The sequence below is a fragment of the Pelophylax lessonae genome (genome assembly GCF_965119305.1).
Source record: "Pelophylax lessonae genome assembly, chromosome: 4".
NCBI classification, from domain to species: Eukaryota; Metazoa; Chordata; class Amphibia; order Anura; family Ranidae; genus Pelophylax; species Pelophylax lessonae.
In genome coordinates this window covers 456,399,684-456,414,159 of record NC_138771.1, presented here as the reverse complement: position 1 = coordinate 456,414,159, position 14,476 = coordinate 456,399,684, and positions in this window count along the sequence as shown.

Here is a 14,476-nt window from a genome sequence, read left to right as displayed (position 1 = left end):
ATGTCCAAATTGGGCCCAAAGTGTCAATATTTTGTGTAGCCACCATTATTTTCTAGGACTGCCTTAACCCTCTTGGGCATGGAGTTAACCAGAGCTTCACAGGTTGCCACTGCCGGACTGGCCTACCGGGATACCTGGAAATTTCCCGGTATGCCGGCAAGTCCCCCCTGCCCTAGGGCTGCGAACACCTGAAAAAAAATGGCCGCGGCCGGCCCAACATGTGCACTGCGCATGCACCGCTCGGGAAAGCCCCTACATGTTCGGCTATTCCCGTGCAGGCGGTGAATGCGCAGTGACGTGTTGGCGCCGGGCGGCGCCATTTTTAAATGTAAGGCTCCTTTGGTCCAAAAGGTAAGCGGGATTCTCCTCAGGAGATGCAGTGCTGCGGGCATGGTACAGGAGATTCTCCTGTACCATGTCTGCAGCCCTGCATCTCCTGTACCATGTCCACAGCCCCTGTACCATGCCGGCAACCCCGCATCTCCTGTACCATGTCCACAGCCTCTGCACCTCCTGCACCATGCCCTTCAACCCCTGCATCTCCTGCACCATGCCCGCAGCCCCTGCATCTCCTGCACCATGTCCGCAGCCCCTGCATTTCCTGTACCATGCCCGCAACCCCTGCATCTCCTGTACCATGCCAGCAGCCCCTGCATCTCCTGTACAGTGTCCGCAGTCTCTGACATCTCCTGCACCATGTCCGCAGCCCCTGACATCTCCTGTACCATGCCCACAGCCCCTGACATCTCCTGTACCATGTCTGCAGCCTCTGACATCTCCTGTACCATGTCCGCAGCCCCTGACATCTCCTGTACCATGCCCACAGCCCCTGACATCTCCTGTACCATGTCCGCAGCCTCTGACATCTCCCGTACCATGCCCGCAGCCTCTGCATTTCCTTTACCATGTCCGCAGCCTCTGACGTCTCCTATACCATGTCTGCAGCCTCTGACATCTCCTGTACCATGCCCGCAGCCTCTGCATCTCCTGTACCATATCCGCAGCCTCTGACATCTCCTGTGCCATGCCCATAGCCCCTGGCATCTCCTGTAGCATGCCTGCTGCCTCTGCATCTCCTGTACCATGTCTGCACTTTTACCACTTTTAACCGGAATTTGTATATATATATATATATATATATATTAAAAAAAAAAAAAAAAAATATATATATATATATATATATATATATATATATATATATATATATATATATAAATATATATATATATATATATAAATATATATATATATATATATATGAAGCCCTACATGCTTTCATATCTGTCTTATCTATATATAATGCACTCTTCAAATGTGCTTTAAAATGAATGGTTTTCCCTTTTAGGAACAAGAAAATAATGGTGCTATGCTGTTGGGTCGGTATAATAATGCTATGGGGCTGGTATGAAATTATTTCCAGGGCTGAATTTTATTCCCAGTCCGGCCCTGGCCACTGGAGTCCTCTTCCACTCCTCCATGACGACATCATGGAGCTGGTGGATGTTAGAGACCTTGCACTCCTCCACCTTCCAATTGAGGATGCCCCACAGATGCTTAATAGGGTTTAGGTCTGGAAACATGCTTGGCTAGTCCATCACCTTTACCCTCAGCTTCTTTAGCCAGGCAGTGGTTGTCCTGGAGGTGTGTTTGGAATCATGTTGCAATATTTCCCTGCGGCCCAGTCCCCGAAGGGAGGGGATCATGCTCTGCTTCAGTATGTCACAGTACATGTTGGCATTCATGGTTCCTCAATGAAGTGTAGCTCCCCAGTGCCGGAAGCACTCAGCAGCCCCAGACCATGACACTCCCACCACCATGCTTGACTGTAGGCAAGACACACTTGTCTTTGTACTCCTCACCTGGTTGCCGCTACACACGCTTGACATCATCTGAACCAAATAAGTTTATCTTGGTCTAATCAGACCACAGGACATGGTTCCACTAGACCATGTCCTTAGTCTGCTTGACTTTAGCAAACTGTTTGCGGGCCTTCTTGTGCATCTTCTTTAGAAGAGGCTTCCTTCTGGGACGACAGCCATGCAGACCAATTTGATGCAGTGAGCGGTGTATGGTTTGAGCACTGACAGGATGACTCCCCACCCATTCAACCTCTGCAGCAATGCTGGCAGCACTCATACGTCTATTTCCCAAAGACAACCTCTGGATATGACACTGAGCATGCGCACTCAGCTTCTTTGGTCGACCATAGCGAGGCCTGTTCTGAGTGGAACCTGTCCTGTTAAACCGCTGTATGGTCTTGGCCACCGTGCTGCAGCTCATTTTCAGGGTCTTGGCAATCTTCTTATAGCCTAGGCTATCTTTATGTAGAGCAACAATACTTTTTTTCAGATCCTCAGAGAATTCTTTGCCATGAGGTGCCATGTTGAACTTCCAGTGACCAGTATGAGAGTGTGAGAGCGATAACATCATATTTACCACACCTGCTCCCCATTCACACATGAGAACTTGTAACACTAATGTGTCACATGACACCAGGGAGGGAAAAATGGCTAATTGGGCCCAATTTGGACTTTTTCCTCTTCTCCTCTGCCTACCATCTGCAATCTAATGGTGCAGCTGAGCATTCCAACCAAGCTCTGGAGCAATTTCTCTACTACTATATCTCTGACCATCATGATATCATCATTGATATCACATTGGAGTTTCTAAAGATATAACATATATTAAAAAATATACAAACAAAATAGATAAAACATATCATGTATTGAAAAAAGAAGCAATACCTTACAAAAACAAAGCTAGTCCGAAGAACATTATAATGAGGTTCCATCCATAAGATGGAAGACGATGGAATTGCCCTGCATCCTCAGTACTGGGTCCTGAGCACAAGGGACAAGAAACAGCAACCTGAATATTGCACTTGCAAAAATCTAATGGTAAAAAAATATATATAGAGAAAAATGTATAAATATGCCATCAATCGTATACAGTCTCAGTGTTAGGAAAGTCCTAGGTGCTACTAAGTGGTCCAAATAACACAAATACCTGTATGTAGGGACCCTGGTAGTAGTATATGCCTGTGCACTCATTTGTCAGGTTTCCTCCCACTGTCCAATATGCCTCCCAATTTGACCAGTGTGAAACACTTCAGACAAGCTGAGCTGCACCTAAACACCATGAGTAGACCTCACTAACAGATCCGGCTCTCTGCTAGGCAGAGAGCAATATAAATTTACCTGGCAATCTCTCTGGTAAGCAGAAAGACCCAAAACTATACTCTCTCTTCTAGCACCTACCTAGGAGGGTGCTACACATCCACCCCCCACCAAACCGAGCCATGTCCTCACTGGCTCTGAGCATCTGCCCCTAAAAAAATACCTATATAAAAATTTACAAGACATATCCCACAAACTTGAAAAAGGGAGAACACATATGTACAGGGCCATGGGGTATACCCTATATATGGCCAGTGAATACAATAATTTACGTGAAAAAAATAGACATCTGCTGTACAAAATTTACACAGGGTTTTCAACCAAGTGCATTATATCAATGCACCCCCCCCCCCCCGCCAAACAAAAATCTGTCCGACAGGAAACATCCTGACTAACTATGCTACGAATAACATTTGTACATATATACATATACATATATATATATATATATATATATATATATATATATACACACACACACAACTAGGCAATAGGCAACCTCTCAAAGGCATAAAGATCCCCTGCAGGCCTGCAAAAGAAAAGGGGTGAGAATGTAGTAACTGTTGCATTCTACATACTCCCAGTGAGACTGCCCTCTCCACAGAGGCGACCTTCTCACCTGAAGAATCGATAACACTAGCTTTCCTGTAGAGTCAATTGATGCATCCAGCCTCCTAAGGGCACGTGTGACTCGTCGTCCTGTTGTGTTCCTGTAATAGATAAACAGAACAATCTGCTAATCTAACTAAACATCACTGTACTTGTTCCATTTGGGAACCATATGACTAGCAAAAGGCACAGTCCCCTCTCAATCACCAGGGCACTGACTCTTTCCTATCCTAGTCAGACTCACAAGTTAGGATGAAGAAGTGCAGAGACCACCCGACTGGTGTTCACAGTGTCCTTCTCTCTGCAACACTGAGGAAACACATCGTCTCCTAGCAACAGGTTATTTTTGCTGGAGCCTAGCAAAGCTTGCCTACTTGTGGGTGTCTGTAAGAGCCTTCAAGGGATCCTTCGCTCTGGCATCCCTCTCTCTGAAGAGACAATGAGCCACTACCTTTTATGGTTCTCACAATGTAGCAACCCGCACAAAATTTTCCTTCAACATTACTCCAGCCCACTGGCCCAAAGGAATCTCCGCATAGTGTCCTTTAAATAAAGTATCTTCACGAACTGTCCTTTCTCAGTATCTCTTTTAGGGACAGAAATGGCTTATGACCCAAAATATCTTCACAAAGTGTCCTTTAGCAAGGTGTCTCTGTGAACTAGGGGTTTACTCCCTACAGGTAGCAGCCCCTGACTTTAAAAGGAGAAGTCCTCTGTTGCAGAAGTTATTTTTTCCCAGGTGATGAAACTATGGCAGTTTTGAGGATCCCCACCTTCTTTTGCAAGGATAGAAGGGAAAGGGGATTTGGGAAGAGGGCTCTTAGCCCTAGCAGCAACATTGTAACAATAGAACACTTCGGGCTCACTAGCCCCTTTGTAACTCAAACTCTTCCAGTTAAACTAATAACTCAGCATACCTCAATAGTAGTGATCAGGATGAGGTATGTGGATGATCTTGCTTTCAGGACTCAGGGTGCTGATGGCCTAGGCTTGGCCTTTTCCATCTGGGCAGTTGACCTCCACTCCTCAATCAATGTATATCAACCGCCCCAGATTCCACCTTGATGGACAGTAAGGTGTCCCCCAGCTGAGGCATGCACGAGTTCCGATGCAGCTTGGGGACATATAGGAAGTCCCAAACAGCTTTTTCGCACCAAGTCCCCCTCTTGCTCTCAATTTCCTCCATTATCTCCCGGGGAGCTAATGGATAATCATATCCATATTCCATGGTCACCTTCCTCTGGATGAGTTGTTGAAACCAAGAGAACCTAGGAAGATTCTGCTGGTCTCCTCTCCCAGGTGGGGTGTAAGGGGTCTCCACTTTTGAGATCCGTTTAGAGTAGGCATCGTTCTGTGCCTGAGCTGGAGATAGGTCTGGGACCCTTGTGGCATAGGCCTCACAGAACCCAAGATTCCTGGCACACCTCATTCGAACGATCAGTTTCTTCAAGTGAACTGGAACTTGCAGGACTTCTTTTTCCTTCAATTCCCCAGTCCTACTCAGCCTCTACTTCTAATCCCCAGTCATTGATTCTCTTTTCTAGAGATCCATATCGAACACTTAAAGCTAGGTGACCCCATGTCAATGTCCCCTGTCTCCCCCTCACTGGACAAACTGGAGGACCTCAACTTCTGGGCCCACTGACGCCCACTGATGCCCCTCTGCCTCTTTAAGAGCTGGACTTTTTGTTGCTGCGACAGCAAGCAATGCACCCTTTGACCACTGCTCGGCCCTCATGACTTGTGTGCATTGTACCTCTGAGATGTGGGTTTCTTTGGTTTGTCAGATGGTTGTGCAGGTCTGCACCACTCTCCGAACTCCCCGTCATCTCCCAAAAGGAATAGCCACTACTGGTGTCAGTAATTCAGTGGTGGTTTCTACCTCCCAGTTCACATACAGTCTTTTGGGCTGGCAATTACTCTGCTCCAACTTCAGCAACATGTCACCGCAGTGCCCACATTGGCCTCACACTCACAGCCGCATGGACACATTTAGGCATCTGACACATACCAGTCCAAGATGCTCTATGTCCCCTCCACTGCACAGTGCCAGACTTCCCTTTAGGCATCAATCAAACCCGTGTCTAATATGGTCATATTCTGCGATTCAGTCCACTCTGCAGGCTCTCCACCACACATGGGATAGCTCCTGCGCTCTGGCTCACTCAGGCATCCATCATCTTGCTCCTCCACACACGTGTCTGCTACTCAGCTACATCCGATGACCGAAGTGATGTCTCAGCTCCCTTTCTCTGTTCAGATTGGTGGCCCATTGACAGTGACTCCGCCCACGTCCCCAGACTAGCTGACTCTCCAGTGGTGGCTCCTCCTGCTAGGTAGATCTCTTTGGCGCGCTCTCTCCCGCATGGTGCAGTAACCCCTTCGCTGCTGCCATAACACTGCTAAGCCTGCACGAATGTTACTGCAATGCAGATGCAGATTGTGCTCCCTGCCACAGATACACATACATCTGCCTCTTCTATCTTGACTTGAGCTCTGGTTTCACTCTCTAGTTCACAAGCCAACTGAACTCCCTCACTGCTGGGGGCTTGGGTCTCTCTGATTACCTGCAGACAGTCACTTAGGGATAGTTCACACTACTCTTGTTCGTTACTCAATAAACAGTCCAGGGGATTTGGTTTTATATTTAATGTGGAACTTGGATGGGAAAGGGAATAGTGGGATACTCCACTTTGAACTATTCACAGTAGATAAGGACAACTCTCACTTGGCCTCACCAGGTTATTTGTGGAAGCAGACACTCTGCTTTACCATACTGCCACTTGTATGGAAGAATTAAGTCTTCTTTCTCTCTATAGCAGCAGGCTTGATGCAACTACATTATCTTCAGGACACTCTCTAGCATCCCCTTGACTAACACCCGTCCACTGACACTTCTAGCAGAAGGGATGGCCCTCACAGGATAGGCCCCACGATACAAATCTGTCAGATTTGTACTCACTGTAGGCAGAATCAGATTCTTTCCAGTGTCTCCCTTCCAGTCAGTTCTGCATGACCTCTGGGTTCAGCTACTCTCTAACTCTCAGGCCCTTTAGGCAGTGCTGTATCTTGGCCTAGGCCGACAAGGCTCAGGCCTAGGGCGGCACTTTGCAGGGGGGCAGCCAAAAAGCTGCACCCCACATAAAAAAAAATTAAAAAAAAACAGCCTTCTCCCGACTCCTTCATGAAAAGGGTCCCGCCGGCTTGCGCTACACTTTTAGTATAGTGCCAGTCTTATGGGGCGAATTGGGCGGGAGGCCATGGTCCAGAATGCAATCAGTCTGGCTGCCCCATAAAGTGGTCACACTGCTACCTGCCAGTATGATAATACCACCCAGTGAGGACATTCAGACAGACTGCAGGCTGCTGACCACACTTAATACAACTGGCCTAACGACCGCCAGTGCTAATAAGTGTGGCACTGCAGCCTAATGCTCCGCCTACCTTCCACCGCCCCCAGGTATGGCAGCCATCATGTACCCTCCACCGCCCCCAGGTATGGCAGCCATCATATACCCTCCACCGCCCCAAGGTATGGCGGGCATCATGCCAATATAATGTAATTGCTCTACACATCCTTGTCCTTGAGCAAGAATACTGAATTCCATCATATACAATTAAGACTCCTAATTGTATATGATGGAAATAATATTTTGAACCTGCTCACCTCCTTATGTACTATCACAAAAATATCACTGGATTAGTAAGATTACTTCTTTCTTTTAAGATATTTGGATTTGTGTTTGCTGCCACTGATTAGTTCATGTATTTGTATAATGACTCTGGACTTCCTATTCATTATACAAATAAGTAAAAACATCCTATGGCTACATGATAGGGGACTGGTGAGGCTGCACTGCTGGGCACTGATGAGGCTGAACTTATGGGAACTGATAGACTGTGGTTGTGGTCTGTGGTTTACAGATGAAAGTGCGGGTCAGAAACAGGAAAGGGTGTGGCCTTTACAGGGAGGGGTGGGTCATATTTAAATTAGGGGGTGCTCAAGTTTGGTCAGGCCTAGGGCAGCACAAAACCTAAATACACCACTGCCTTTAGGTCGACACCTAAGGCCGCATGGCAGCCCCTCCCTCTGTGACCTCTCCAGCTGAAAAGACCCCGAGCACATGTGCCCTTGCCATTTATACAGTATCCCAGCATGCACAGAGGCACTTTCCTCTGCCAATGACCAGGGCTGTAGTATATGCCTGTGCACTCATTTGTCAGGTGTCACCATCTCCAGGGGTGCTCTGCCCTCAGCCGCAAGGGGAGCCCTCTTGTCACCTCCAACCAGGTTCGTGACAGCACAATCCAGCCATTATGTCTGAGGCTGAAAGAAGTGCTTCCCCCCTATAGGCTCTGTACCAGCAGGTCGTCGGCCTTACCCAAGCAGTGAAGAATCTGCAAGATGGATACTTTCAATTAGAGGATCGCCTACAGAACCTTGCGGTATCTGCTGCACCAGTCGTCCAGAAACCACCTGCTGCGCCCTCTGCTTCAGCCCAAGAACACCCCGCATTTGCCTCCTCGGTGGTCATGCCAGCTCCAGAACCCAGAGTTCCAGTCCCCGGACGCTTCTCGGGGGACCAACGGAAGTTTAGGGCATTCCAGAACGCCTGCCAGTTATATTTTGCCCTCCAGCCCAGGACTTTCTCCCTGGAGTCTGTGCAGGTGGGGTTTATGATATCTCTACTCTCAGAAGACCCCCAGTCTTGGGCTCACCATTTATTAGAGCAGAAGAGCCCAGTGCTTAATTCAGTCTCCACGTTTCTGGATGCCATGGCAAAATTATGTGACGGCCCTCAACGTGTGACGACTGCAGAAACTGCCCTTCATAACCTCCAACAGGGGCGACGCCCAGTGGAGGACTATACTGTGGACTTCCGCAAGTGGTCGGCAGATACTGGCTGGAACGAGGCAGCTCTTAAATACCAGTACTGGCTTGGTCTATCTGAAGTCCTTAAGGACGAATTAGCCAGAGTTGATGCCCCGGCCACCCTGGAGGATCTTATTAAGCTGGCCATTCAGCTTGATCGCCGCCTGCGGGAGCGCAGGTCTAAAAAGACTGGTACGTACCGGCCTTCCTAAATGCTCCCCAGGGTTCCACCCTCACCCGCACCTGTGCTTTAATCTCCGCCGACTCCTGCTGCTGAAGGAGAACCGATGCAGATTGGACTAGTACAGAGTACCCTATCCCCTGCTGAGAAATTACGGCGACAGCAGGCCAATCTCTGCCTGTACTGCGGAGGTTCTAGACATTTCCTAAGCAACTGTCCCGTGAGACCTAATAAGTGCCTTCCTCCATGTCCTGTCTACTTCCAGGTCTCTGGATCCCCCCCTGCTCACCTTGTCTTACCCATCTCGTTGCAGATGGCGGAAGGGGAGATCCCACTCCAGGCAATCCTTGACTCCGGAGCATGCAGCTGCTTCATGAACATCACCTTGGCAAAGAGATTGCAAATACCACTTAGGAATAAGAAACAGAGGCTTTAAGTCCATCTAGCTGATGGGACTATCCCCAGATCTGGACCCGTGACACAGGAGACTATCCACATCCTAACCTGGACAAACTCTGGTCATCAGGAATTTCTCTGCTTTGACATTTTGTGTTCCCCTATGTTCCCTATTATTCTCGGAATTCCTTGGCTCCGGGCGCACAATCCTCAAATTGATTGGCCATCGGGGAGAATCTCCTTCAACTCTGAATACTGCCAGCAGCACTGCTTTGTCCCCGAAATCAGCAAGCCTCCCGTTTGTCTGTTCAACCCATCACCAGTACTAGCCAAGTAGTACTGCCAGCCTATCATTCCTACCTGGATGTTTTTGACAAGAAAAAGGCTGATGCCCTACCACCTCATTGGCCTTATGATTGCCCTATTGAGCTACTTCCAGGTGCGGAGATTCCTTTTGGGGGCGAATTCTCCCTCTCTCCGAAGTTGAATTGGAGGCTCTACGCCTTTATATCAATGAAAATCTCAAGAAAGGATTCATTCGCCCCTCCTCCTCTCCGGCTAACGCCAGCATCTTCTTCGTCCAGAAGAAAGACCACTCACTGAGACCTTGTGTGGATTATCGAGATCTTAATAAAATTACAATTAAAAATCGTTACCCACTCCCTCTAGTCCCTGAACTCTTCCAGAGATTCCATTCTGCCCGAATCTTTACCAAGCTAGATTTACACAGTGCCTTCAACTTGGTCCGCATTCGCGAGGGAGATGAGTGGAAGACAGCATTCCGGACCCGATTTGGGCACTTTGAATATCAAGTCATGCCCTTTGGACTATGTAATGCTCCAGCCACCTTCCAACATTTTGTAAATTAAATTTTTCAAGAGTTCCTAGATCACTTTGTAATAGTGTATCTAGATGATATTCTCTTCTTCTCTGCCTCCCTGGATCTTCATCGGGTGCATGTAAAAAAGGTCTTGGCCACATTAAGGCTACATGGACTGTATGCAAAGGCAGAGAAGTGCAAGTTTGAAAAACTGTCCATTCAGTTTCTGGGACTGATCATCTCCACAGAATGGATCTCTATGGACCCACAGAAGGTGGCTGCTATTATCAATTGGCCAGCTCCCACTGACAAAAAAGGCATCCAGAGGTTTGTCGGGTTTGCTAACTTTTACAGACACTTTATCAAGGACTTTTTGACGATCATTTCTCCCATTACCCAGTTAACCCGCCAGCAGGTCCGGTTCTAATGGCCTCAGGAAGCCCAGTTTGTTCAGCTTAAGATCCTTTTTACATCAGCTCCTGTACTGCAACACCCAGATTCTGCTTTGCCCTTTGTTCTTGAGGTAGATGCCTCTGAAGTTGCCACAGGAGCCATTCTGTCTCAATGTCAGGGGCCCAAGGCCCTGCTTCACCCTGTCGCTTTCTTCTCCAGGAAGGTGAGTCCGCCGGAGAAGAATTATGATGTGGGTGACCGGGAGCTACTAGCCATCAAGTCGGCACTGGAGGAATGGCGATACCTACTGGAAGGCGCTACACACCCCATCATGATCTTTACAGATCATAAGAACCTAGAGAACCTCAGGACCGCAAAGCCACTTTAGACCATGGCAAGCCCGATGGGCCTTATTCTTCTCCAGGTTCAACTTCCACCTTACATATCGCCCAGGATCCAAAAATGGGAAAGCTGACGCTCTTTCCCGCATGTTCCCAGAGACCCCGGAAACACCTACTCCCAGCACGATCCTGTCCCCACACAACTTTTTGCTGCTCCAAACTGATCTAAGCACAAGCATCAAGCAAGCCTCTGCCCGGTACCCAGAAGCCGAAACCTTGGCATTACAAAGAGACGGGAATCTCTTATGGCATGATAACATTTTCATCCCTCCTGAAGTAAGACCCCAAGTCCTGAAGGCTTGTCATGATCACCTCCTTACCGGCCACTTTGGTGTCAGAAAAATGTGTGATCTTGTTCAAAGATCCTTCTGGTGGCCCAATCTTTTTTTGTAAAGATTGTAAAGATTATGTGGACTCCTGCGTAACTTGTCTCCGCAGTAAAGGTCACAATACCACGACTTGGGCCTTTCTGAGACCTCTCACTGTTCCGGAACAGCCACGGAGGATGATATCAATGGATTTTATTGTCGACTTACCCCCTTCAGATGGATTCACCACCATCTTGGTAGTAGTCGACAGACTGTCCAAGATGGCTCACTTCCTGCCTATGATAGGCACCCCCTCAGCTATGGATACAACACATATATTCATTACAGAAATTGTCCGACTACATGGACTACCAAGTAGTGTTGTGTCCGACAGAGGGGTGCAATTTACTTCCATATTCTGGAAATCATTTTGCAGGACTCTACAAATCCAAGTCTGTTTGTCGTCCGCATACCATCCAGAAAATAACGGACAAACAGAAAGGACCAACCAAACATTGGAGCAATACCTGAGATGCTTCTCTACCTTTACTTAGGACAACTGGGCATCTCTTCTTCCGTGTGCCGAATTTGCATATAATAATTTGGTTCACGCCTCCACGAATCAATCCCCATTTTGGGCAAATTATGGGTTCCATCCCTCATTTTTGCCGGATGTCATCCCGGAGGCTTTAGTACCTGCAGTCCAGGATTAGGATGGCCTTTATACAGTCCAACTACCAGACCTTTAAAGAAGCAATACTGAAGGCTCAAAAGGATTATAAGAGGCACTGTGACAAAAAGAAGAGGGGAAATCCTATGTTTAAGGTTGGAGACAAAGATTGGCTTTCCACAGCAAATATGTGTCCCTCGCGGAAATTGGATCCTAAGTTTATTGGACCTTTTGAAATCAAAAGGGAAGCTAACCCCGTGGCATTTGAACAAAACCTTCTGAACTCCTATAAGATACACCCAGTCTTCCACGTTTCTTTACTTAACCACTTTACCACCGGAGGATTTTGCTGTCTTCCGTCCAGGCCACTTTTTGCGATTCGGCGCTGTGCGACTTCAACTGACAATTGCGCGGTCGTGCGACGCCGTACCCAAACAAAATTTACGTCCTTTTTTTCCCACAAACAGAGCTTTCTTTTGGTGGTATTTGATCACCTGTGCGATTTTTACTTTTTGCGCTATAAACAAAAAAAGAGCGTTTATTTTGAAAAAATAACAATATTTTTAACATTTTTTTTATATGAAATTCCCCCCAAAAAAGATGTAAAAACCAATTTTTTAAAAAATTTTTGGCCAATTTGTTTTATGCTACCTATGTTTGGTAAAAAAAATCACAATAAGCGTATTTTGATTGGTTTGCGCAAAAGTTATTGCGTTTACTAACAAAGGGAAAGATTTCTGTCATTTTTGGTGTTTTTTTTTAACGCGTAATGGCGGCGATCTGCGATTTTTTTTGTGGGACTGCGACATTGCGGCGGACAGATCGGACCCTTGACTGACATTTTTGACACTTTTGGGGTTACCAGTGACATTACTGCAGTAATCAGTGCTATATATATGCACTGTTACTGTAAAAATGACACTGGCAGGGAAGGGGTTAATTTTATTGGAGAGGGAGGGGTTAATGTATGCCTGGTGCTTACTGACGTGTAGGGGGGGAGGTGACTGAGTGAGTCATGGACAGATCGGATGTCCAGCTATGCTGAACAGTCTGATCTGTCACTCCCTGTCACTATGGAGATCCGCCCGCTGTGTTTACACACAGCGGGCGGATCTCCACACTAGATCCCCGGCGATCGGGGCAGAGCAGCGGCGATCGCCGCTGCTCCTCCCCTGGCCCGACTCCCGCTGTGAATGAAAACAGCGGGAGCGAGCCTCCGGCGGCGCGCAAGCGCCGCCCAGAAGGGGGAGTGTCTGACGACGTAGTACTACGTCGTCAGACGATAACGAGCCACTTTGCCGCAGTACTATTACCGTACTCGGTCGGCAAGTGGTTAAGCCAGCAGTGACTAGTTCATTTCCTAACAGGGAGGAGCCACCTCCACCTCTGGTTACGGTAGGGGAGGACACCAAATTTGAAGTGGAGGCCATCATAGATGGTCGAAGAAAAGGAAGACAAGTGCAGTATCGCATTAAGTAGAAGGGGTTCCTGCCTGAGGAAAACTCATGGGAACCAGCAAGTAATGTATATGCCCCTAAACTCCTTCAGGAGTTCTTCAACAGATTTCCAGAGAAACAGGCACACTTGGGCATCCGGAGGCACGCAGAGCAGCGATCGGTGCTGCGGTGTGTCACTCTGACACACCACATCTCCGATCTCGGTAAATAGCCTACTGACGTAGGCTCTTTACCATGTGATCAGCTGTGTCCAATCACAGCTGGTCACATAGTAAATAGGAAGTGCTATTGATCGGCTTTCCTCAGTTGATAGGCTGATAGGCTGGAGTAGAGGAGAGCCGATCAGCAACTCTCCTGACGGGGGGTCTGTGCTGGTAATCAGAGCTTCGATTACCAGTGCAGACCCTTGGGGGATGCCACTAGAGTCACCAGGGATTGCCCACCCAAGGCCACCAGGGATGCCCACCCATGGCCACCAGGGATGCCCACCTATGGCCACCAGGGATGTCAATCAGTGCTCAGGGAGCCTGTTAGTGCCCTCCTCATCAGTGCTGCCCATCATTGCCATCTATCAGTGCCATCTACCAGTGCCCATCATCGCCATCTATCAGTGCCACCTACCAGTGCCCATCATTGCCATCTATCAGTGCCGCCCACCAGTGCCCATCATTGCCCATCAATGCCGCCTATCAATGCCCATCAGTGTCGCCTGTCAGTGCCCATCAGTGCAGCCTATCAGTGCCCATCAATGCTGCATATCAGTGCTACCTATCAGTGCCACATATCAGTGCCCATCAGTGCCTCCTATCAGTGCCCATCAGTGCTGCATATTAGTGTCTCATTATCAGTGCCACCCCATCAGTGCCTCCTCATCAGTGCCTGCCAGTGTGGCCTCATCAGTGCTCGTGAGTGCAGGGAAAAAAATATTTATTTACAAATTGTTATAACATAAACAAAAAAAAATTTAATTTTTTCAAACTTTTCGGTCTTTTTTTTATTTGTTTAGCAAAAAAGCAAAAACCTCATAGTGATCAAATACCACCAAAAGAAAGATCTATTTGTGGGAAAAAAATGACATAAATTTGGTTTAGGTACAGTGTTGCATGACCGTGCAGTTGTCATTCAAAATTCAACAGCGCTAAAAGCTGAAAATTGGCCTGGGCAAGAAGGGGGTGTAACTGCCCTGTATGGA